Source organism: Triticum aestivum, chromosome 5B (genome assembly GCF_018294505.1).
Source record: "Triticum aestivum cultivar Chinese Spring chromosome 5B, IWGSC CS RefSeq v2.1, whole genome shotgun sequence".
Classification (NCBI taxonomy): domain Eukaryota; kingdom Viridiplantae; phylum Streptophyta; class Magnoliopsida; order Poales; family Poaceae; genus Triticum; species Triticum aestivum.
This window is the reverse complement of record NC_057807.1, coordinates 609,126,852-609,149,313: the sequence shown is the minus strand read 5'-3', so window position 1 is coordinate 609,149,313 and position 22,462 is coordinate 609,126,852. Positions and strand designations below refer to the sequence as shown.

Below are 22,462 nucleotides of genomic sequence, written 5' to 3'. Positions count from 1 at the left end.
CGCGCCGCGTACTAAGGCAGAGTATAGCGCCTAAGCCAACGGCGCTATGTTGTGTATGATAATGCCTAAGTGAGGGGCTCTACTTAACCAAGGGTGGGCCGGGTCCGGCCTGGCCCTGGAGTGCCACATTGGCAAGCCATGTAGCGCCTGTCAGACGGGCACTGCCTGAAAGGGTTAGCTGGGTGAAATAGTTTCGCGGAGAGTTTACTTTTTGAATTTGTTTCGCCTCAGAGTTATTTTTGTTCATTTTGCCGGCGGCCTTCAACACTTGGCCTTTTCTGTGCCTCCTATATATGTATGGTTTGGTTTGCGTCTTTTTCCTAGAAAAAAGTGCTACCGCCCGGCTACGGTTTAGACTAGCCACAGTGGGAGTAACTTCGGTAGTAACATCGAGTCCAACTCAGCAAATTTGCTTATGTGACAATGGGTTAATGAGGAGAGATATAGTACTAGTAACTTAGCTAGTTATTGTAAAATCACATCTCTCAATGCAATATGAGTCCATAACCTAATAAATGAAGCTTTGCATGTTACTATACTTATGTTACTATCCACTATTAAGGTAGTAGCATAGTCTAGGAATATGTGTATGTTACTAGTGTATGTTACTCTCCATTGTGGCTAGTCTTACGCTGTTTTCACTGCGCTGCATCATTTTCGTCAAAAACGTACGTGATTGGAGGTTCCAGTCGTCTACTCGAAATAAAATACCCTCACGTATCAATCTACCAAACGGACGGCCCCATAAATTGACTACGCGACATCAGATTACCGGTACAAGTCACTTAATCTTGCTCGCGTGACAAGATGTGATTGAGCTGAAGGCCAATAACGCCCCAGTTGAATAAAACTTAAACATCGCTTAGCCGCCTCCCGCTGTAGTGGAATCGCGTCAGCCAGTACGCACACCACCGAGAGTGGAAGAACATCCTGCGTCTCCACTCTCCTCGGCACTGGAAAGATCCCGGATTCCTGGTTGATTGAGAGAGGTAAGAGCGATGTAGGGGCGGAAAATAGTATCGGCGTCACGAGTTTGACTACTGATCGACCGTGTCACCGCCACACCAACCGCGCTCTCGCACGTTGCCTTCACTGCTGAATGCTGATGCAGATCGCGACGGCGGCGGCTAATGCCTTGGGATGGCCCGTTTCCCGTCCAACGTTAGTGCATAGCGCTGCCGCTCCAGCCAGAGCCCTGCCGGCCGTGTATATAATAAAAGGGCGGCCTCGCTCTGTGCCCCGCGCACTTGGATCGAGGAGGTACATCGATCGTTGTGGAGAGATGGGGTCGTCGGGGAACCGGGTGGTGCTGGCGGTGAACGGCGCGCGGCACGAGGCCGCCGGCGTCGACCCGTCCATGACGCTGCTCGAGTTCCTGCGCACGCGGACGCCCGTCAGGGGCCCCAAGCTCGGCTGCGGCGAAGGTGAGCACCGCCTCCGACGGCTCGATCGATTCATCCCCTGTGGCTAGCTAGCTTGTTCAATGCTTTCACTTTGGTGAGTAGTTCGTTCCGGTCAGAGAAAAGCTTTAGGTGCATAAGCCGGATCAAGGAGGCGGCACGATCGAACTAGGTTAGCTAGCGCAGTAGCCTATCATATGGTTCACTCATCAAACATCACAAATATGCACTGCTTACGTTCGTATCAAAATATGAGACTTTTTTTGAGTAACCCTCAAAGGGGGCAGGGGTTCTTGCATTTCATATAAAAGAAGAAAGTTGCGCGGCTAATTAGAAAAAACAACCAGATAAAAAGGCCGAAAGTCCCCACCGGTCGCCAAAACAAACACAATGCGAGTATGCTGGAGAAAGCCCCAATCGGCCGACAAAGCCCCAATTTCTGTATCAAAATATAAGACGTTTTGGTGCGCCGAAGAAATCTCCTTGCCTTCTCAAGCCTCCATGTGAGTATGCAACGATCTGATAACGGAAATGGCAAGCAACACAAACACAGAGATCCAAAGGCACATACTATCTGTTTTGTGCTTGCATGCTACCACGAGAAAATGAATTCTCCCGAGGTCCGGTGCATGGGTCTCATGCATGGATCAATCTCTTTCCTTCTTTCCCTCTCACTACACATAATATTTTGCCCACCCGTGCCTTTTTCATATTTTTTTGAGGGGATGCCTTTTTCATTTGATTTCAAGGTTTTAATCTAATTTATCCACTGAATCGAAAGTCTAATTTATGATCCATTTGCATCTTTGTGTTCCTTGCGATGAATACTTTGAAACAAGAACACTCTTGAATACATTTTGACAAGTTCTTAAAAAATTGAAATCTAAAACATGATGAATCTCTATGAAACATTTTGCATGAAGCGTGTGTTAAGTTCTCACCAGGTTTCATCAAGTTCTACAGTAAAGGACATTAGCGCACATTCCATATATATGCCACTCAAAATTTGACCGTATCCTCTTATGCCACTTAAATTTTCCCTCTCTTAATATGCCACTGAAATTCTGCACCAAGTACAGATATACCACTACTGCCAGTTAAGTTAACCGTTAGTTGACCGCCAAGTGACTGTTGAAAAGATGATTTTACCCTTGGTCATATTTTGTGATGATTTAGCCATGGAGGAGGATTTGTAGATGTTGTTGGCGCCTGCATAGCTTGCTTTTGCTCCCTCCCTACTGTGAGCCTGCCATGGAAGATGGAACCCACGCGAAGAGATGGATGTTGGCCTAGCCCTGATGCTGAGTGCTTTCCGACGACGACGCAACAGCTGACTACAACACGCACGTACAAAGCTAGCACCAAACTGGTCTTGATTGTACTAGAATTAGTGCATTTCTAGCCAACCCCCTAGAAAACTTAGATGAGTAAAAAAAATAAGTTTACTCATCTAACCGGCATCTAGCCGAACTCTTAAATCTTTAGACGAGTCGAAATTTTACCCCTCCGATCAAAAAGTTGGCCCAAGGCGCTTAAATATAATCGATGCCGACACGGCCGAGTAAAACTTTCACACCCCCTCTTCTCCCGCCGCGCAGCCACCCTTCATGCCGCCGCCCCCACTCGCCTCCATCACCACATATGACCCCGACTCCGGCTGGAATGGGTAGCCAAGACCCTTCCGCCACCCTGCCGGCCACCGCTGCCAACGCTTCGCCATCTCAAACAACCCCGCACCGCCGCCCGCACACAAAAGAATGCCGAGGAAAAAAAACTTTTCTGGTCCACCTCATCGGCACCTATCGCCGACAACAAGGTCGACGCGGTGGCCACTGTGTCTCCGGCGACGGTAGGCCGCCCTCCCGCTTCTCCCGCCGTTGTCAAGCGGACAAGGAAGCTGACGGACGACGCGCCGGCACTTGCCGAGGAGGTGGTGAAGAAGAAGGCCAAAAAAGATGCTCCGGCGCCTCGCGCACTGTCTCCGGCCAACCCTACGGCCACTGCTCCGGTGCATTCTGCCTGTACACCCGACAACAAGGCCCATGGCCGCCAAGTGCTCGATGAAATGGCTTCAAGGTAGTTTTTTTTCTTGCATTTTTCATTTCAGCCTATGCATTGTGCACTGATTGCTTGTGACCGGTGGATGATGGAGTTTGTTGTTGTCATAGTTGGCAGCCGAATATAGGTGGTTGAAGGGGGAGGAGTATAGGCTTGCACTCAAGGAGGAGAGGCTTTGAAATGCAAAGAAAGTCAAAGGCCGTGTTATCATGTTCACGAACCCAACCACAATGGATGATACCGCGATAAAGTTTTGGAAGCTCACTCGTGGGGAGATCCTGAACCAAACGGAGGTTCCCTTCGGAATGGTGGTGGTCGGCCGTGTGGATGGTGGTGATGGTGGTGATGTTGGTGGTGGCGGTGTTGATGGGGGTGGCCGTGTGGATGGTGGTGGTGATTTCTTTGGCAACTATGGTACTTCGATAAAGTTTGAGTTCGTGCATGTCTTTGGTTGGGCTCGATCCATGACATAAAACATGCTATGTGGTGGTGATTTAGGATCAAACTTGATCGATGTGATGCCTCTTGAATGAACTATGCATGCTTAGATTTGTGGAACACTACAAAACAACATGGCCAATTTACCTGATTGAGGACTGCGACAAATTGAATGAGCGAGAAGTGGTAGTGAAAGCCGAGAGAAATTGGGGTCTCCGCAATGTCCACTGGAACGCGAGCACGAATGTCCCTGCGCGTGCCCAACACGCACTATCCGGCGGAACGTAGGCGCTAGTGCCCCGGCTAGCTTGTCTGTGGGCATAACCGTACTCTGACCATGGTTGTTGCTGCCCTCGTCCATGCCGTCGAGCGGCTACCAACAGACGGAATACCATGGCGATTTAGTTGAGATAGAGGCTGAAGAGGCTGCACAAATCAACGATGTAGCCTAGGCCACGACAAATTTGAATGACGGAAACTTCAAAGTGGTATGCACCAAAATAGACACATCAAATTGACGTCGATGATCAAACCGGACGGTCCGACCTCGTAGTCATTGCGGACCTGCACGAACGATGAGGAGCTGCCGATGTTGGCAACGTTTTCATCTGCCACTGTCTGCGCCGCCTCCACTGCGATCTCCTCAAACAGGCGGTTGCGCTCTATCGCTTCGTTGACTTGGAGCTGCCATCGCTCATGACAGATGATGCGGGCGCTGTGCAGGGAATCCTAGTGGGTGGTCGATGAGACTCGAAGATGGCACGGACTTGTGCCGTGGCCGACGGTCTTTAAATAGCGGGCGCTTGAGAAGGCAGAGCGGCGGCTCGAATGAGCCCGAAGTTGGCTTCTCGTTCGCCTTGTCGATGTGAATGTCAGGCAGGGCGACGGACGGTCGGCCCGCTTGATTTTGGTAGCGAGTCGCCCAGTTCGGTCACATCCGGTTTGAACCGGCATAATGTGGCATGATCTGCGAGTTGGAGCAGGCGTCCCAACCACTGCACCCATATGGACGTCGCGCCATTCGACCGGTAAGCGTCATTGACTAGTCATGTCCATTTTGGACTGGCATGAATGCGGCGCAGAAAGTGGAGTGGTAGTTGGAGTGGAACGAAAGAGAGGATTTTGTGTGGACCGGGTCTGTCGCGGAAACCTACATGGCACGTGTCCAGATGGCCGGATCATCACATTTAATGTCCATGGAAGACAATGGATCACTTTTTCGTATGCCACAACTCAAAATGGTAATCCATCACAAGTTCAAGCACCAATGATGCATTTAGGGCATCTCCAATGTTGACCCCCAAACTGGACACCTTATCCATTCGCAAACCCGGGGGACCAATCCACGGATACTGACGTGAGAGCCGGCTATCTAACCTCAGCCGCAAATGTCTGGTTACATTTTGGAAGATTTTTAATGAAAGTGGTCAGATTTGATGCATATTTAAACAAACCAAACGATATTCATTCATACTTAGATAATTTTGACATAAACTCAGATGCTTTTCATCTAAACCGGAGCAAATTCATTACATTTTGACATTTTCAACTAAACCATACTTTAAACCTAATCTAAATGACCGACAACGCCCGTTTCCCATGTCCGTCGGGCCATGAGCCCTGAAAAATAAACCCCCACCTTTGCAGCCTGCAAGCGGTTGATCGCTCGACGATGATGAGCCCGCAAAGCTTAGCTTCAACGAAAGGGCAAGAGTGGTGGCCTTCTCGGGACCCAAGAGACGCCCTTCTCCCATGGTCTACTCTTCCTCACTGCTGGTGGCGCCCGCGGATGTGTCAGTGGGGCGCGGAGCTGGCGACGTCGCCATTCTCCTCGTCCTTGCCCTAAACTTAATCCCCACCTCGTCGATCTCCCTGAAGGCGGCTTTTGACTTTGCCTGATGGACGCGATATCGCCAGTGGCAGCGACGGATGTCACGGGCGGAGCGGCAAGAGTCGAGCAATGCCTCATGTCGCCCACATCCACGTCCGGCGAGATGCCTGTACCACCGGCAAACTGCTCCTCCGCGTGTTGGTTCTCGTCGAGGAGGCGGAGGTTGTACTCCTGGTCAGCATGCGACTGCTGGAACACAGCCTCCCGTTTTGCCAACACCATGTCGATGTAGTGAGCACGGGCCTCGCCCATGGTGATGCCGGCATCAGCCAGGCAAGAACGGTGGCGCCGGATCGTCGTTGGTTGCCTCTTCCATTGGGGTGTTCGCAGCGTTGGCCTCCGGTGACCTCGGCCGACTACCGACCTGTCAGCCGACTGCAATGGCTGTGGTCTGCTTTTTCTGCTCGGATGAGAGGCTGTCCAATAGAGCTTTTGAGCTCGAGGAGGCCATGGCGGGCATGGTGCCGAGAGAAGAAAGAGAGTGGAGGAGGTTGGATGCGGCTATGGTCGGGCCTGGCGTTTAAATAGTGAGCGGATGGCAAGGCAAGCAACGAGGTGGTTAATGGTGGGCGGTAAACAGACGGACGGGTGGCGCCGAAACAGATTCCTCGGCAACCGCACATATTTAATGTAGGGAGGCGGACAGAGGTGTTGTCGTTTGAACGCGGAGCAGTCGCGTGCACCGTGATACGGGGCGGACGACGCTCTTGGCCAACGCGCCACTTCAATGCCGGAGCGCCGCAAGAGGTCGCGTCTGGTCTTGGCCGGCATGAACACGACACTGACGCTTTGGAGCGACTCTGACCACTTCGGACAAGAAAAGGCGTGGGTGAGGTGTGAGGGTTTGGGTGGGTCAAGGCTGTCAGATGCTTGTGTCGCAGCGCTATGGACTCCCGCAAAGCCTTGCCCTCATAGTTTGCTTCTAATTTATGGGGACGTCTGACCGCCGAATGGACCGATACAGACCCGTGTTGGATGATAAAACACGTCCAGACCATGTGGTCCGAACGATTGCGGGCGGTTTGAGAATCCGCATTGGAGATACCCCTGCCTCTGCAAGGAAAAAAATCAACGTTCATTCTAAATAGGAAAAAGTCTAAAATAAACCTTGAAGTTGTAGACAAAAGCTAAATCAAACCTTGAACTTTGAATCCCGAAAATTGGCACTCTGAACTTGTAATCCCGATCTATTTTCGACCCTAAACCTGTTTGGCACACCGGGAATATTACAATCCCGACCGGGATAACCAGCTACTCACACGGACAAGAATTTGGGCCGGCCCACTATAACAGAACAAGAATTCGTGAAGTTCAAAAAATGTTCGCATATTTCTAATATAGTTCAGAAGTTAAAAAAATGTTCCTGTTTTATATTTTTCACGAATTTAATTCATTTTGTGTTTTTAAAAATATATTTGGAATGCTGAAATTCTATTCACATTTTAAAAAAATTTGCTATTTAAAAATCACATTTGTCAAAAAAAGTTCCAAATTCCAACAGTTTTTCACATGCTATGAAAAAAGTTTCGGATTTTCATAATTGTGTCACATTTTTCGAATAATGTTTTGGAATTTCTTAAATTATTTCGTAAATAATGTTTTTAAAAAATGTTTCGGATTGTTGGCCGTGGACTCGACTGGGCCGGCCCACCAGACATAAAACGAGTTTCTTTCGTTTTCTTAACGCGCGACGTAATAATTCCAAAAAAGAAAAACATACCGTGGAGTCGAACTTGGGACCCGGCAGGGTTGACCTGATTTCGCTAGCCACTAGACCAGACGACTATGACTTACATAATAATAGGCCGAAAATATTTAATCAGAAACCAAAGCATCAAACTTTGAATTTTTTTTAGGGTCAAACAAGCATTGAAAACGTATTTATTTCTCATGTATTTAGCATCAAACTTTGGAAACATATTTAGCGTCGAACTTTGAAAACGTATTTAGGGTCAAACAAGTACTGTAAAAAAATGTTTGCATGTTGTGAAAAAATATGCATAATCTTAACAGAATATACGTGACATGTGTTTGAAAAAAGTCTATGCAAATTTAAAATGTTGAACCATATAAAAGAGTGTTCGTGTAGTTTTATAAAATGTTTATTGTCATTAAGAAAATGTAGAACATGTATTTGGAAAATATTACCATGTAGTCAAAAAAGTCTTGAAAACATTTAATTTTAAAATGTCCATAATGTATATGAAAATATCAAAAGTTTTCCAAATATTTAATGTGTGCGTTACAAATGTACATTAGGTACTGAGAAAAATTAGACATGTGTAAAAATGAAGAAAGAAAAGAAGACATAAAAGAAAAAAACTAAGATAAAAAAAATTAGTGTGCGCGCGTGAGTGACTGCGCTACTGAGCCGGCCCAGTTCAGCAATACCGGTTTAAAATAGACCGGGATTAGAGAGTTTGGTGTGCTGATTTCAGGGATTAGGAGTTCGGGGTTCGGTTTAGCTTTCGGCTATAAATTCAATGTTTGTTTTGGACTTTTTCCTTCTAAATATCCCAATGTGTTAAAAAAATTCATGTGTAACAAAAAAATGTTTATATATACTTAAAAGAAAACTTTTATTTATGAAAAAAAATGCTCCATCGTCCTGCTCACCTCCACGGTTCCACCATGCCCCGCGCCGGGCCCCGCCGTGAACTCTAGGAGTTGGAGGTTGTACTCCTGGTCGGCATGTGCTTGCTGGAACGCGGCCTCCCGCTCTGCCAACACCATGTTGGTGTAGTGAGCACACGCCTCTCCCATGGTGATGTTGACATGGGCTAGGCGAAGACGGTGGCGTCGGCTCGTCATTAGTCGGCTCTTCCATTAGGATGTTTGCAATGCTGGCCTCCGGTGAGCTCGCCCGTCTGCAGGCTGCAATGATGGCAATCTCCTTCTTCTGCTCAGATGAGAGGCTGTCCTAGAGAGCTTTAGAGCTCGGGGAGGCCATGGCGGGCGTGGTGTCGAGAGAAGAAAGGGAGTGGAGGAGGTTGGATGCGGCTATGGTCGGGCCTGGCGTTTAAATAGCGAGCAGATGGCAGGGCAAGCAACGAGGTGGTTAATGGTGGGCAGCAGATGAACGGACGGGTGGCGCCGGAATAGATTCCTCGGCAACAACACTATTTAATGTAGAAAGGCGGACGGACGGGCTGTCATTTGAACACGGAGCAGCCGCCTGCACCATGAAGTGGGGCGGGCTGCGCTCTTGGCCAACGCACCGCTTCAATGCCGGAACGCCACGAGAGGTCACGTTTACTCTTGGCCGGCATGAATGTGGCACTGACGCTTTGGAGCGGCTCTGGCCACTTCGGGCGGGAAAGGGCGTGGGCGAGGTGAGAGGCAGGGTTGTCAGACGCTTGCGTGACGGCAATCCGGACTTCCGCAAAGCCTTGCCCCCTTGATTTGCTTCCAATTTGTGGGAAAAAAGACGTTCGGACCATCAAATGAACCGATACAGATCCGCGTTGGATGACAAAACACATCCAGACCACGTGGTGCGGACGGTTACGGGCGGTTCGAGGGTTCGAGTTGGAGATGCCCTTACCTCTGCAAAATAAATGTTCAACATCTATTCTAAATATTCCAATGTGTTAAAAAAAGTTCATGTGTAACAAAAGAATATTTATATATACTCTAAAAGAAAACATTTATATTTATGAAAAAATGCTCCATCGTCCTGCTCACCTCCACGGTTCCACCATGCCTCGCGCCGCTCCCCGCCGTGAACTCTAGGAGCTCGGCGTTGATCTCCCCGACGCCGCACTAGCGGCTCCCGATTTCAAGACCAAATCCGGCTGTACCGACGAGTTTCCCGAGGTCCAGTGCTCCTCGCCGCCCGGCCGCCCCCACCACGTGCCCGCGGCTGGCACTCATCTCGGCCGCCGAGCGCCGAGTGGAGCTCACGCGCGCCGCGCTGGCGGACATCAAGTGGCAGGAAACCGCCGCTCGCCTCGCCGGCGAGGAGGTACGTCGCCTCGGAAGACACCGGGACGAGGTACGCGATGTCATATACTCCACGGGCACAGCTTGATGCTGCTGCACGTAACCCGTTCGACGTTTTGCCCTCGCTCGGCTGTCTGTACCGTGCGTACGCCCATCTGGGACTGCGTCCTGAGGTCGAGCTGGAGGGAGCGTGGGCAGCCCCCAGGCGCGCGCAGCCAGTGTACTGTAGGCGCCTGCAGTTGTGGTTGGCTGATGACTTCTATTTAGTGTATGTGGTAAAAGTAAAACGGTAGGGTGATTGAGTGCATGATCAATTCTATCAGTCACTGATCACGTGCTAGCATCTACTCCCTCTGTTCCAAAATAGATGACCCAACTTTGTACTAAGTTGGGTCATCTATTTTGGAACGGAGGGAGTATGTCCATCCTATCCGCTGTACTCCCTCCGTTCCTAAATATAAGTCTTTTTAGAGGTTTCAAATGAACTACAACATGCGGATGTATATAGACATATTTTAGAGGGTAGATTCACTCATTTTGCTTCGTATGTAGTCCCTTGTTGAAATCTCTAAAAAGACTTATATTTGTGAACGTAGGGAGTACAACTTTGCTTCGTGATGCATGTTGAGCCTAAGATCAACATGGGGATTGCTTATGAATTAGCCCCGCTGTGGATAAATCCTTGATGCAAATGGGATGTGATGCTTGATTGATTGGTTGGATAGATAGTGTAATGCTGCTACTAAATGTTTCTGTCGATGTTTATGAATAACTGAGTGCTTCAGCTGTGAGTTGATTCATCAGATTCCATACACGGATGTGAAGTGCTTCAGTGCATTTCTTGACGTTTTATGTTTTCGAGTGGTTGAAATTAGAAAAAAAAGGTGAAGCCATACACCGATACACGGATGGATATTCTTTCATGATAAAATTTACCTATGCACTTGAATTTAATTGCTGTGTTTGAAATTGTGAATTTGAATATGCTTCAATTATATGCATTAGAAATAGTTATATTTGAATTTTTGTGATGTCAAACATAGAGTAAAACATGAAATATTTGTGCAAATAGGACAAAGGCAAATTGGGCTGAGAAATAGGGGTTGTTGCTCGAGTTGTAGCCATTATTTTGGGGATCAGGAAATAGGGGGAGACCCCATTTGAGATTTAGAGGCTACTGCTGAACATGGTCTCTACATGCATCCCAAATTTTTGGACTTTTCACTCTCTGATTTGTAATTGCTATTTTTTCTGTTTGGTGGTCAGGTCCCATATGCAACAAACGATATTGGAAACTTTGCCGCATGTTTCAATTTACAATCAGTAGCAAACTTCAGTCCATATTAAAATATGCCTTGCTAACTAAATGTGCAATTTGTTAATTTTAGTAAAAACAACGTTCATTTTGAGTAGACTTGAACAATTGATTACATTTTCACACAACCGGTGATTTGATAGATCTTAGAATCACTTCACTCACGAATGTTCGTGTCTTGGTGTTTATATTTACACATAACAGTGCGCTTAGCGTGATTTTCTGAGATTTACAGATTTATCTTCAGTCTCGGCCGATTCATAGCCAGTGCACATGTTAGATCAAGCCGGCAGTGTTTCTTATTTACAATGTCACATTCCTGTGTGCAGGTGGATGTGGTGCATGTGTGGTACTTATCTCCAAGTATGACCTGGCTACTGACAAGGTGACTGAGTTCTCAGCGAGCTCCTGCCTGACGCTCGTTGGCAGCCTCAACCACTGCTCGGTGATCACCAGCGAGGGCATCGGCAATATCCGCGATGGCTTCCACCCAGTACAGCAGCGCCTCTCTGGCTTCCACGCCTCGCAGTGCGGCTTCTGCACTCCCGGCATGTGCATGTCCATCTTTTCTGCCCTCGTCAAGGCCGACAAGACCGGGGACCCCGCCCCACCGCTGGGATTCTCCAAGCTCACCTGCTCTGAGGCTGAGCATGCCGTCTCCGGCAACCTGTGTCGTTGCACCGGCTACCGGCCCATCATCGATGCCTGCAAGAGCTTTGCTGCTGACGTCGACCTCGAGGACCTTGGCCTCAATTCCTTCTGGAAGAAAGGTATCGACCGTGCCGATGTAGGCAAGCTACCGGGGTACTCCAGCGGCGCCATCTGTACCTTCCCTGAGTTCCTCAAGGCCGAGATCAAGGGTCAAACAAACGATGTTCCAGCCGCTACGTACGATGGCTGGTACCGTCCCAAGAGCATCCAGGATCTCCGCAACCTCTTCGACTCCAACTGGTTCAACGAAAACTCAGTTAAGATCGTGGCGTCAAACACCGGCGCCGGAGTGTACAAGGATCAAGACCTTTATGAAAAGTACATCGACATCAAAGGGATACCGGAGCTTTCGGTCATCAACAGGAGCAACAAGGGGGTGGAGATCGGGGCAGCCGTGTCCATCTCCAAAGCCATTGAGGTCTTCTCCGATGGCACTCCCGTATTCAGAAAGACCGCCGGTCACCTGAGCAAGGTGGCCTCGCCGTTCGTCCGGAACACGGCGACGATCGGAGGGAACGTGATCATGGCTCAGAGGCTGCCTTTCGCTTCAGACATCGTCACTGTCCTTCTTGCCGTCGGTTCGACAGTGACAATCCAGACGGCTTCCAAGATGCTGTGCCTGACACTGGAGGAGTTCTTGGAGCAACCTCCGTGTGACGCCAAGACCATATTGCTCACCATATTTGTCCCAGATTGGGGTTCAGACAGTGTCATCTTCGAGACCTCTCGTGCAGCTCCGAGACCGTTCGGCAATGCTGTGTCCTATGTGAATTCTGCATTCCTGGCAAGGACTTCAGGGGATGCAGCATCAGGGGAGCTCCTCATTGAGGATATCTGCCTCGCATTCGGAGCTTACGGCGTTGATCACGCCACCCGGGCTCGGAAGGTTGAAAAATTCCTGAAGGGGAAACCAGTGAGTGCACCTGTGGTACTTGAAGCGGTTCAGTTGCTGAAAGATGTTATCTCGCCGTCAGAAGGCACCACACACCCTGAGTACAGAGTCAGCTTGGCGGTCAGTTTCTTGTTCAGTTTCCTTTCTTCACTTAGTAACAACCTGAATGAACCTGCAAAGTCTATTGCTCCCAATGGCTCATGTGCCGAATCATCGCCTGAGAAGCATGATGAGGTTGCCAGCGATGGCTTGCCAATTCGCTCAAGGCAAGAACTGGTTTTCAATGATGAATACGAACCTGTCGGCAAGCCAATCACGAAAGCTGGGGCGGAGCTGCAAGCTTCTGGTATACTCCTAAACTCTTATTCCAGTATTTAGTGCAAGTGTTTCAATCAATTAATTTTCACTGTAGCTGTGTATGTACTAGACCTGGCACTTGAATTTTTAGCTTTCCATAGCTTGAGCTTCTTACAAAGTTTACGGTAATATAACTTATATTTTCTTCTGCATAGTTGAAACCAAGATCTTTTCTTTTTTTGAAGACTCAGATCATTTGGTAGTTACTTGTGTATATTGGTCCATCAGTGCAGGACCATCTGATATGCTTCATCCCTGCATTTCTATTCTGAAATATGCACTTGACAATATTCTTGGTCTTGTTCAGGGGAGGCTGTGTATGTTGATGACATCCCAGCTCCCAAGGATTGTCTCTACGGAGCATTTATCTACAGCACACACCCTCATGCCCATATAAAAGGTGTCAACTTCAAATCATCGTTGGCTTCCAAAAAGGTCATCACGGTTATCTCCGCAAAGGACATTCCAGCTGGTGGAAGAAATGTTGGATCCGCCTTCCCGATGCTAGGAGATGAAGCACTTTTCGGTGATCCGGTGTCTGAATTTGCTGGTCAGAATATTGGCATTGTGGTACCTACTTCTGAAACACTTGAACTCAATTTCAGCAAAATGCATAACCAGCAGTAGTATATTTGTACCCCGAATCCTAAGAGGTCATTTGAACTTATCGCATCATCATGTTTCTTTGCCATCACTCAGATCGCTGAAACACAGAAGTACGCTTATATGGCGGCGAAGCAAGCCATCATTGAGTATAGCACCGAGAATCTTGAGCCGCCAATTCTGACAATAGAGGACGCCATCCAACATAATAGTTACTTCCCTGTTCTCCCATTTTTGGCTCCTCAGCCAGTTGGGGACTTTGACCAAGGGATGTCTGAAGCGGATCACAAGATACTATCAGGAGAGGTACACACTTGATATTTAGGAGGCTGCATTCTTAGTTCCAGGCAAGGCCGAAATACTGACACCTAGTATCTTCTGTTTATTTCCGACAGATAAAACTTGAATCACAGTACTACTTCTACATGGAGACGCAGACCGCATTGGCCATCCCTGATGAAGATAACTGCATCACTGTCTACTCCTCGGCGCAGCTACCCGAGATCACGCAGAATGTCGTCGCGGACTGTCTCGGCATTCCGTACCACAATGTTCGCATAATCACCAGAAGAGTTGGAGGCGGCTTTGGTGGAAAGGCAATGAAAGGGTCCTATGTAAGTGCCCCATTGTATAACAACATGCGCATAAATTTATGAATGTAATGAAATTGTTGTGTGTTCTTCAGGTCGCATGTGCCTGTGCACTTGCAGCGTTCAAGCTGCGGCGCCCTGTCAGGATGTACCTCGACCGCAAGACCGACATGATCATGGCAGGTGGGCGGCACCCGATGAAGGTGAAGTACTCGGTTGGGTTCAAGTCGGACGGCACACTCACGGCATTATACGTCGACCTCGGGATGAATGCCGGGATATCACCAGACTTGAGCCCGTTGATGCCGGGTTGCACCATCGGTGCTTTGAAGAAGTACAACTGGGGTGCCCTTGCCTTCGACATCAAGTTGTGCAAGACCAACGTCTCGTCAAAGTCCGCAATGCGGGCGCCTGGCGACGTGCAAGGCTCCTTCATCGCGGAGGTCATCATCGAGCACGTCGCATCCGTGCTTGCGGCCAACCCCAACACCATCCGTAGGAAGAACCTCCACAACGTTGAGAGCCTCACGAAATTCTACGGTGATGCCGCGGGGGATGCCCCCACGTACAGCCTCGTCGACATCTTCGACAAGCTGGCCTTGTCGTCGGCGTACCGGAGCAGGGCGGAGGCAGTTGAATGGTTCAATGGCGGGAGCAGGTGGAGGAAGCGTGGCATCTCGTGTGTGCCCATCACCTATGAGGTGTCCCTTCGGCCGACGCCGGGGAAGGTGTCCATCCTGAACGACGGCTCAATCGCCGTGGAGGTCGGCGGCGTGGAGCTCGGGCAGGGGTTGTATACCAAGGTGAAGCAGATGACGGTGTTCGGGCTGGGGGAGCTCTGCCCTGACGCCGATGGGCTGCTCGGTAAGGTGCGCGTGATCCAGGTTGACTCACTGAGCATGATACAGAGCGGGTTCACCGGCGGGAGCACCACCTCCGAGACCAGCTGTGAGGCGGTCCGGCAGTCGTGCGCTGCGCTCGTTGAGCGCCTCAAGCCCATCAAAGAGGGTCTCGAGGCCAAGTCCGGCGCAGCAGCGCCATGGAGCTCCTTGATCGCCCAGGCGAAAATGGCGAGCATGAACCTGTCGGCACATGCCTTCTGGACGCCCGACCCAGCCTTTGTAAAATACCTCAACTACGGAGCCGCCGTCAGCGAGGTGGAAATCGATGTTCTGACTGGAGCGACGACGATCCTGAGGAGCGACCTCGTGTACGACTGCGGGCAGAGCCTGAACCCGGCGGTGGACCTTGGCCAGGTGAGCTCGCCACCAATCAACGCGGTCAGCTGATTGCTGGAAGATTGCTGTAATCTGAAATTATTTTTGGTTGATGGATCAGGTGGAAGGCGCATTCGTGCAAGGGGTTGGGTTCTTCACAAACGAGGAGTACACGACGAACGCCGACGGGCTGGTGGTGAACGACGGCACGTGGACGTACAAGATCCCGACGGTGGACACCATCCCAAAGCAGTTCAACGTGGAGCTCATCAGCAGCGCGCGCGACAAGAAGCGGGTACTCTCCTCCAAGGCGTCCGGCGAGCCGCCGCTGCTGCTGGCAGCGTCGGTGCACTGCGCCATGCGGGAGGCCATCAGAGCGGCTAGGAGGGAATTCTCGGTCAACTCGCCACTGACATTTCAGATGGATGTGCCGGCCACCATGGCGGACGTCAAGGAGCTCTGTGGCCTCGACGTCGTCGAGAGGCATCTCCAGCGCCTCTCCTCTGCCACCGCCAGGGCCTGATGATTCTTGCATGTAAGTTGTATAGTAACGTATACGAGCAAGGTTTGGGATGCTGAATAATGATCGGTCTGCTTGTGTGCTGCTGTGTATGTGTATAGAAGAGAGGAGACAATACAGCTATCGACTGGGCCAAATCGGACCTATTCCATTCATTGTCAAAAGTTAGCTCCAGTTGCTGTGATAATTATCTATTTTGGAGCTGATTTGAATAGTTTCTGAAAAGGTTTTCTAGAAACCACTTCTTCCGTTCCATAATATAAAAAACGCTTTTAAACGTTCTTATACTATGGGACGGAGGAAGTAGTTCAAAAGGCTCCCATGACGAAGGTTACGGGGATTTCTCCCTGCTGCGGCGATGGAAGAGGTTTTGGCTGTTTGCTACCGCGGCGGAGAAATACCCCAAAATCTTTAGCACTGCATAACGGAGATTTCCTGCTGAGGACATGTAGGGCAAGTTGTTGGGAGCGTTGACGTGGCAATGTCGAACTGGCTCGGCGACTCATTGGAGTACACGGGGTACACATTTGCACCGGAGCTAGCGCCCGGGCCCCAACAGCTTTGGCATTGATTCGCCGCGGGAAACAAGACGATGAGGACGACGAAGCGGTGAGAAGAGAGGCGAGTCGCTGGCAAGGGGGGCCCGCGGCTCTTCGCGCCAAAAACGATTTGCCCGGCGCCCCCGAGCGCCCCAGCGCGCCGGGTTCAGGTTGGGTCCGCCGGCACCAATTTCGACCCGAGCCGACGAAAACTGGACCCTTAAGGACGCGTCTGGGCCGATTTTTTGGCGCCGGCGGCCGAAAAATCACCCGAGGGACCTTGTTGGGGGCGCAGCTGGAAATGCTCTAAAAGCCCAGAGCTACACCCGCCTTTCGTCGAGTCGTGTCAGGCGATAGCATAGAGACCCCTCAAAAAAAAGGCGATAGCACGGATGAATAGATCACGGTCGAAAGAGACCAAACGGCGGCGTGTGGATCGATAGACCGTCATCACTCATCATGCATGATGGTGCGGTGAGGATGGTTGACACAGTGTGGGTGGGGCCCTCCTCCGGCGTCGTGCGTACGTGCATGAGGTGGACGCTATTGGCCTGTGTGGAGGGAGGCACGTAGTAGTAGCGCGCGGCGCTGTGCTTTGCCTGATTTGGTCGTGCCTGTCGTTCCGATCGGCCGGGGGCTAGTTCTACTACTCTACGCACGATTCACAGACGATGATGAAATCCAACCGGACAAGTTAATTATTGAAAAGGGCACCAGCCGCTCGATTGACCCATCGTGCAAAGATCGGTCATATGTATCATGCATGCATGGATCAGTTTCGTTTTTTTTCTTGCGCCTCTCATGGAAGTTTCGGCGGCGGACATGGGAGCATCTACAGCCGGACTCAGCAAATCCGGCCCCTCAAACGCCCGCGGACACAACCGATCGCGTCCGCGGATACTGACTGGACACGTCTCATATTTCCTTCTCCACGTACAACTCTCTCATATTCAACCCCTAAATCGGTACAAAAGCATGCAGTATATATAGCTACATACCATGTTCTATATTACTCAAATTTCGCCATTATGGGAGATGGCCTGAGTCGCCTGCGCCGGAGCCGCCAATGCCCAAACCTGGGCCGCCTGCGTTGCCTCCATCTGTTGCCGACGGCGACGCTTGGCCTTCGCAGCCGACTCCGAGCGGATGGAGTTCAGGATGACGTGTTGCTCCGGCCACACGCCCATGTCCTCCTCCATCATCGGCGCCTCCTCCTCTCCCACATCCAGCCGCGACGCCACCTTCGCCGGCTCCTGCTCCTCCTCCTCTTCCTCCTCCGCCGGCACCTCCTCCTCCACCTCCTCAAAATCCTCCTCCGATTCCAGAAGTAGCTGTGACAGCCTGGATTTGTCTTCTCTCTTTTTCCGGACTTTCTTTTGCATTTGAAGTTTTGAATCAATTCAAATGGACTTGAACACTTGGGCCTACCCTTAATTTTCACCCAAGTGACCCACTCACCTCTAACTCACCTTTCCTTCTCTGAAAAACTCCAACAAAAGCCCAAGGAATATTTTTCATAAAAGAAAAATATTCATTTTCTTCCCTGAAAAACACTTCAGAGAAGTATGCTCCAAAAGCAACCCCTAGTTTTCTTGCTCCAAAAATCCTGGAAAAATTCACAAATATTCTTTGAACCCTAGTGCACCTTCCTGAGGAAAAATACTGCATAACTTTTTGGAATATTTTCGCTACAGAAAATCATTTTTGTTCTGGACAGAATGACCACATTGCACAACAAGTATATTTTTGTTTGATCTTTTGGGGCCGATCTTTTCTGAGCTTGATCACCCTCCTAAGAGATTGCTAAACCCCAAAGCACAACCTTTAGTTGTCACTAGATTTTTCTCAGTGAAGCTCACAAGTTTCCGTCCAGAAACTTGCCAGGAAGAAAGCCACTCCCACAGTTCACCTGTGACCCAACCAACCGTGCAAAACAACCAAAACCACTAAGGACTACATGCCAGACATGGTGTTTGCGCTTAGCTCAGCCTGATGCCAAAGTTCATGTGGTGACCACGTTCGTCCAAGGGGGTTGGCATGCGGCCTACGCGCTCTGCGGTGCGCCATCGCCTCTGTTTCGCGCGTGCTCGCTGCCCTGGCCGCCGCACCTTGCCAAATCGCGTCCCCGTCCTCGTTTGCACCTCATTAACTCAGCCCTGGCACTCGTTGACGCCAGAGCTTGCCGCAGCGAGCACGGGCACCGCACGGCCAAGGCAACAATGTGCATGTGCCCCTGTGCTCGTTGCATACCGCACTCCTGTGCTCGTCGCTGCTCGTCTACAGCCCCCGCGTGATCTCCGGTGCTTTCTCCCCCTCTCACTGACGCCATTCATCGGTGGGCAACACTCCAGAGAGCTCTGGCGAGCTCTCGATCCCCGCCTCGGCCTCGCCTATAAATAGAGCTTCGCCGAGCTTGTTTCTCTCACACACACTCTCAGCCCACCTCCACAACACCGTAGGAAGCCGCAGCCCGGCCAGGAAGGCCTCTGGCCGCCGTCCCCGCCCCGAGCTCACCGGCGATCCCCGTCCTCTGCCCCCTCCCTCTCCAGAGCCGCTCGAGCCCCACTGAATTCTCCGGCGTGTCCGTCGTGGTCCGCTGGTGCCGTTGGAGATGCTGGACTGGTCCTGCTTCACCGGAATCGCCATCTCCGACGAGCTCCACCCGCTGCCGCCGCTAGAGAGCTTCGTTCCGACCCCATCCGGCCACCCTAGCCACGCTACGGGTACGGGCAGGTGCGCCTCGATCTCCTCTACAATCCTATCCTCTCAGATCTCATTGTCGGGCACTTCTCGCCAGAGAAAGCGCCATCGCCGCGCCGCCCGACTCTGCTTCTTCCCCCCCATCCGGCCTGACTGCTGGGGCCCCATGTCAGCCACTCAGGCCGCGCCCGAAGCGTTATGAGTGGTGGCGCCCAGTCGGTTTACGCCTTCGACGTCACCCCCCCTTCTGGTTTTCTTTTTTTCAAATTTAATCAAATTTGACCAGAACTTTGACCAGTAGTAACTCCTAATCTACAGGTACAAATGAGTTGATTCTTTTTGCATTGTGTTCTTACTGGAAAATCCTAGCAGCACACCCAAGATGGGATTTTTCTCTGCTGCCTAGAATTTCTGGTAATTTTTAGAAGTGTTCTTGATATTTTCTTTTTGTCTTTTTATTTATTTCCAGAAGGTGAAGCTTGTCTTGAAGGCATCCAGGAGGAGTGTGAAGCTCCTCTGCACTAAGGCAAGCCACAACAACATTTTCATGGTGTCGGGGGTTTGGTTCGACATATGCCAAGGGATGGCTTATCATGGTGGGAGCTAGTAAGACATCACCGGTGCCTGGAAACGGGATAAGGCGTAAACATGTACGCCGACGCATATTACCCAGGTTCGGGGCTCTCCTAGGAGATAACACCCCTAGTCCTGCTCTGCGGGGTCTCCGCATGGTCACTAGATCAACAAGAAGCTACAAACTTGCTCCTTGAGCTGTTTGGTTAGAGGAGGAAGAAGGGCTAGGCTAGCTCTACTCTTCTCTCTATATGTGTGTTTTCTCTAAGAAGTTGAACCCTTTGCATGGGTGCCCTGGGGGGTTTATATAGGCCTACCACCAGGGGTACAATGGTAATCCGGTCGGGTGTAGGTCCGGGCCGTCAATGTCTCTGGTCGCCGGCTTCTTCGCCGGCTGCTGGGGCCCGCCGACTGACGGGTCCCGTCGACTGTCGGACTCTCGACCGACAGGTAGGGCCCGTCGCTTGTGGGTCCTATTGGCTGCTCACCTCTGTAGCATTGCCTTTGATGACGAGGGCTTGGTCGGGGGGAGCGTGGCTACAGTACCGCCGCCTGGCGGGCGCTCACTATAGCCACACCCCGTCTTATCAGATTAATGGTGCACAAACTCCAAGGAAAAGCGAGGGCCGGCTGCTGGGAGTCGACCTCCCCCTATGCCGACTGGTCAGGGCTCGCCGTCTTCTGGCATCTCACGGACAGGTAGGGCCCGCCACCTGCGGGCCGTACCGACAGCCCGTCATGGGAGCATGGCTCCCTCTGTCATGGATGATGTCATGGGCTGCATGGCAACAGTGTGGTGCCGGGCTAGGGATGGCCACCCGGTACGCTGCACTGTGGCCACGTTCATTCCTGGATTCGGGGGTGGCAGGCTGCACTGTAGCCACGCCCCGTCTCATCGTTGTTATGTGGGTGCAAACTTTGAGGGCGCAAGGGTGGGCCGCCTGCTAGGAGCCGGCCGCTGTGGTGGCCGGCTGCTAGGAGTCGGCCCACGCTAGGGCCACTCTTTAGGCTTCACCGCCTTCTAGCAGCCGGCCACAAGAAGGAGGTCCCTTGTCTTCGATGTCTGAGGGACGCAGTCGGCCCCGATGTCTTGAAATATCATGGGGAGCAGATTGGGCTACCCATGGTCATTTACTCCAACAGTAGTCCCCGAAGCTGGTGGGGTGTCGCGGCTGAAAGGGTGAGAAGCCACATCAGCTTCCTACTCCGAGGAGCCGACAGTTAGGAGTCGACCATGATCAAGCATGCCGCCTGGTGATTCTGAAATGCAAAGGCGGGAGCTAGGTGGTGCGCTGGCCGGGCGCGAGGCCAGCCGCCCGCTGACCGCGCGCCACGCGGCACCAGCTAGCCGGGCCAGCCTGCCAGCCCACGTGCGCGACGGGACATCGCTGCAGGCTGGGGCCTGCCACTACCAGGCCTCGGCACGCACGCGGATCCGTTGTGGCCGAGGCAGACGGTTGGGATTCCAGGGCACAGTTAATGTGCGCTGTTACTGCGTGATAAATGCGGGGTCGTGGGGTTGTGGGTGCAGTTAATCCCACGACTCCCATGTCCCTCCCCCTCGGGTCCACCGCCAGGGGCTATAAGTAGGGGGACAAGGAGGGTGGAAGATGCACGCACGCCCTCCTCTCCCTTCGCCATTTCCCACTTCTTCTCTCTGATGCCGCCGCACCTCGCCGTCGCCGAGCCCATCCACCCCGCAACATCGTTGCTCCACCGCGGGCTTGCGTGTTTGTTGTCGCGCCGCGCCTCCATCGTTCTTCAAACTCTCATGGCCCGCGAGCGGGCAAGCGCCGACGCCTGGGATGGCTCCAACGTTCACGAGGATCACCTCGATTTCCTCCGCCAAATGCGGCGGCTGCATGGCGAGGGATTCATAGAGGTACGCACTCCTCCCAAGAGGGAGAACTCGCCAGCGCCGGAAGACGGCGAACACGTCGTCTTCCGGTCGCATTTCCTTTGCGGCTTCTTTCGCTCCTTCTTTCAGTTCTACCGACTCCAGCCGCATAACCTCACGCCGAACACGGTGGTGTGATGACCCACAAGTGTAGGGGATCTATCGTAGTCCTTTCGATAAGTAAGAGTGTCGAACCCAACGAGGAGCAGAAGGAAATGATAAGCAGTTTCCAGTAAGGTTTTCTGCAAGCACTGAAATTATAGGTGATAGATAGTTTTGTGATAAGATAAATAGTAACGAGCAACAAGTAAAATAAAGTAAATAAAGTGCAGCAAGGTGGCCCAATCCTTTATGTAGCAAAGGATAAGCCTGGACAACTTCTAATAATGATAAAGGAGCTCCCGAGGACACATTGGGAATTATCGTCGAGCTAGTTTTCATCACGTTCATATGATTCGCATTCGGTACTTTGATAATTTGATATGTGGGTGGACCGGTGCTTGGGTACTGCCCTTACTTGGACAAGCATCCCACTTATGATTAACCCCTATTGCAAGCATCCGCAACTACAACAAAAGTATTAAGGTAAACCTAACCATAGCATGAAACATGTGGATCCAAAACAGCCCCTAACGAAGCAACACATAAACTAGGGTTTAAGCTTCTGTCACTCTAGCAACCCATCATCTACTTATTACTTCCCCATGCCTTCCTCTAGGCCCAAATAATGGTGAAGTGTCATGTAGTCTATGTTCACATAACACCACTAGAGGAAAAGACAACATACATCTCATCAAAATATCGAACGAATACCAAATT

The 22,462-nt window shown here is 51.0% G+C and overlaps 1 pseudogene; it reads left to right on the top strand.

Moving 5' to 3' along the window:
* Positions 1-11,394: 11,394 nt before the first annotated feature.
* LOC123113608 (indole-3-acetaldehyde oxidase-like) lies at positions 11,395-16,097 on the top strand (annotated as a pseudogene).
* The last annotated feature ends 6,365 nt before the right edge of the window (positions 16,098-22,462 follow it).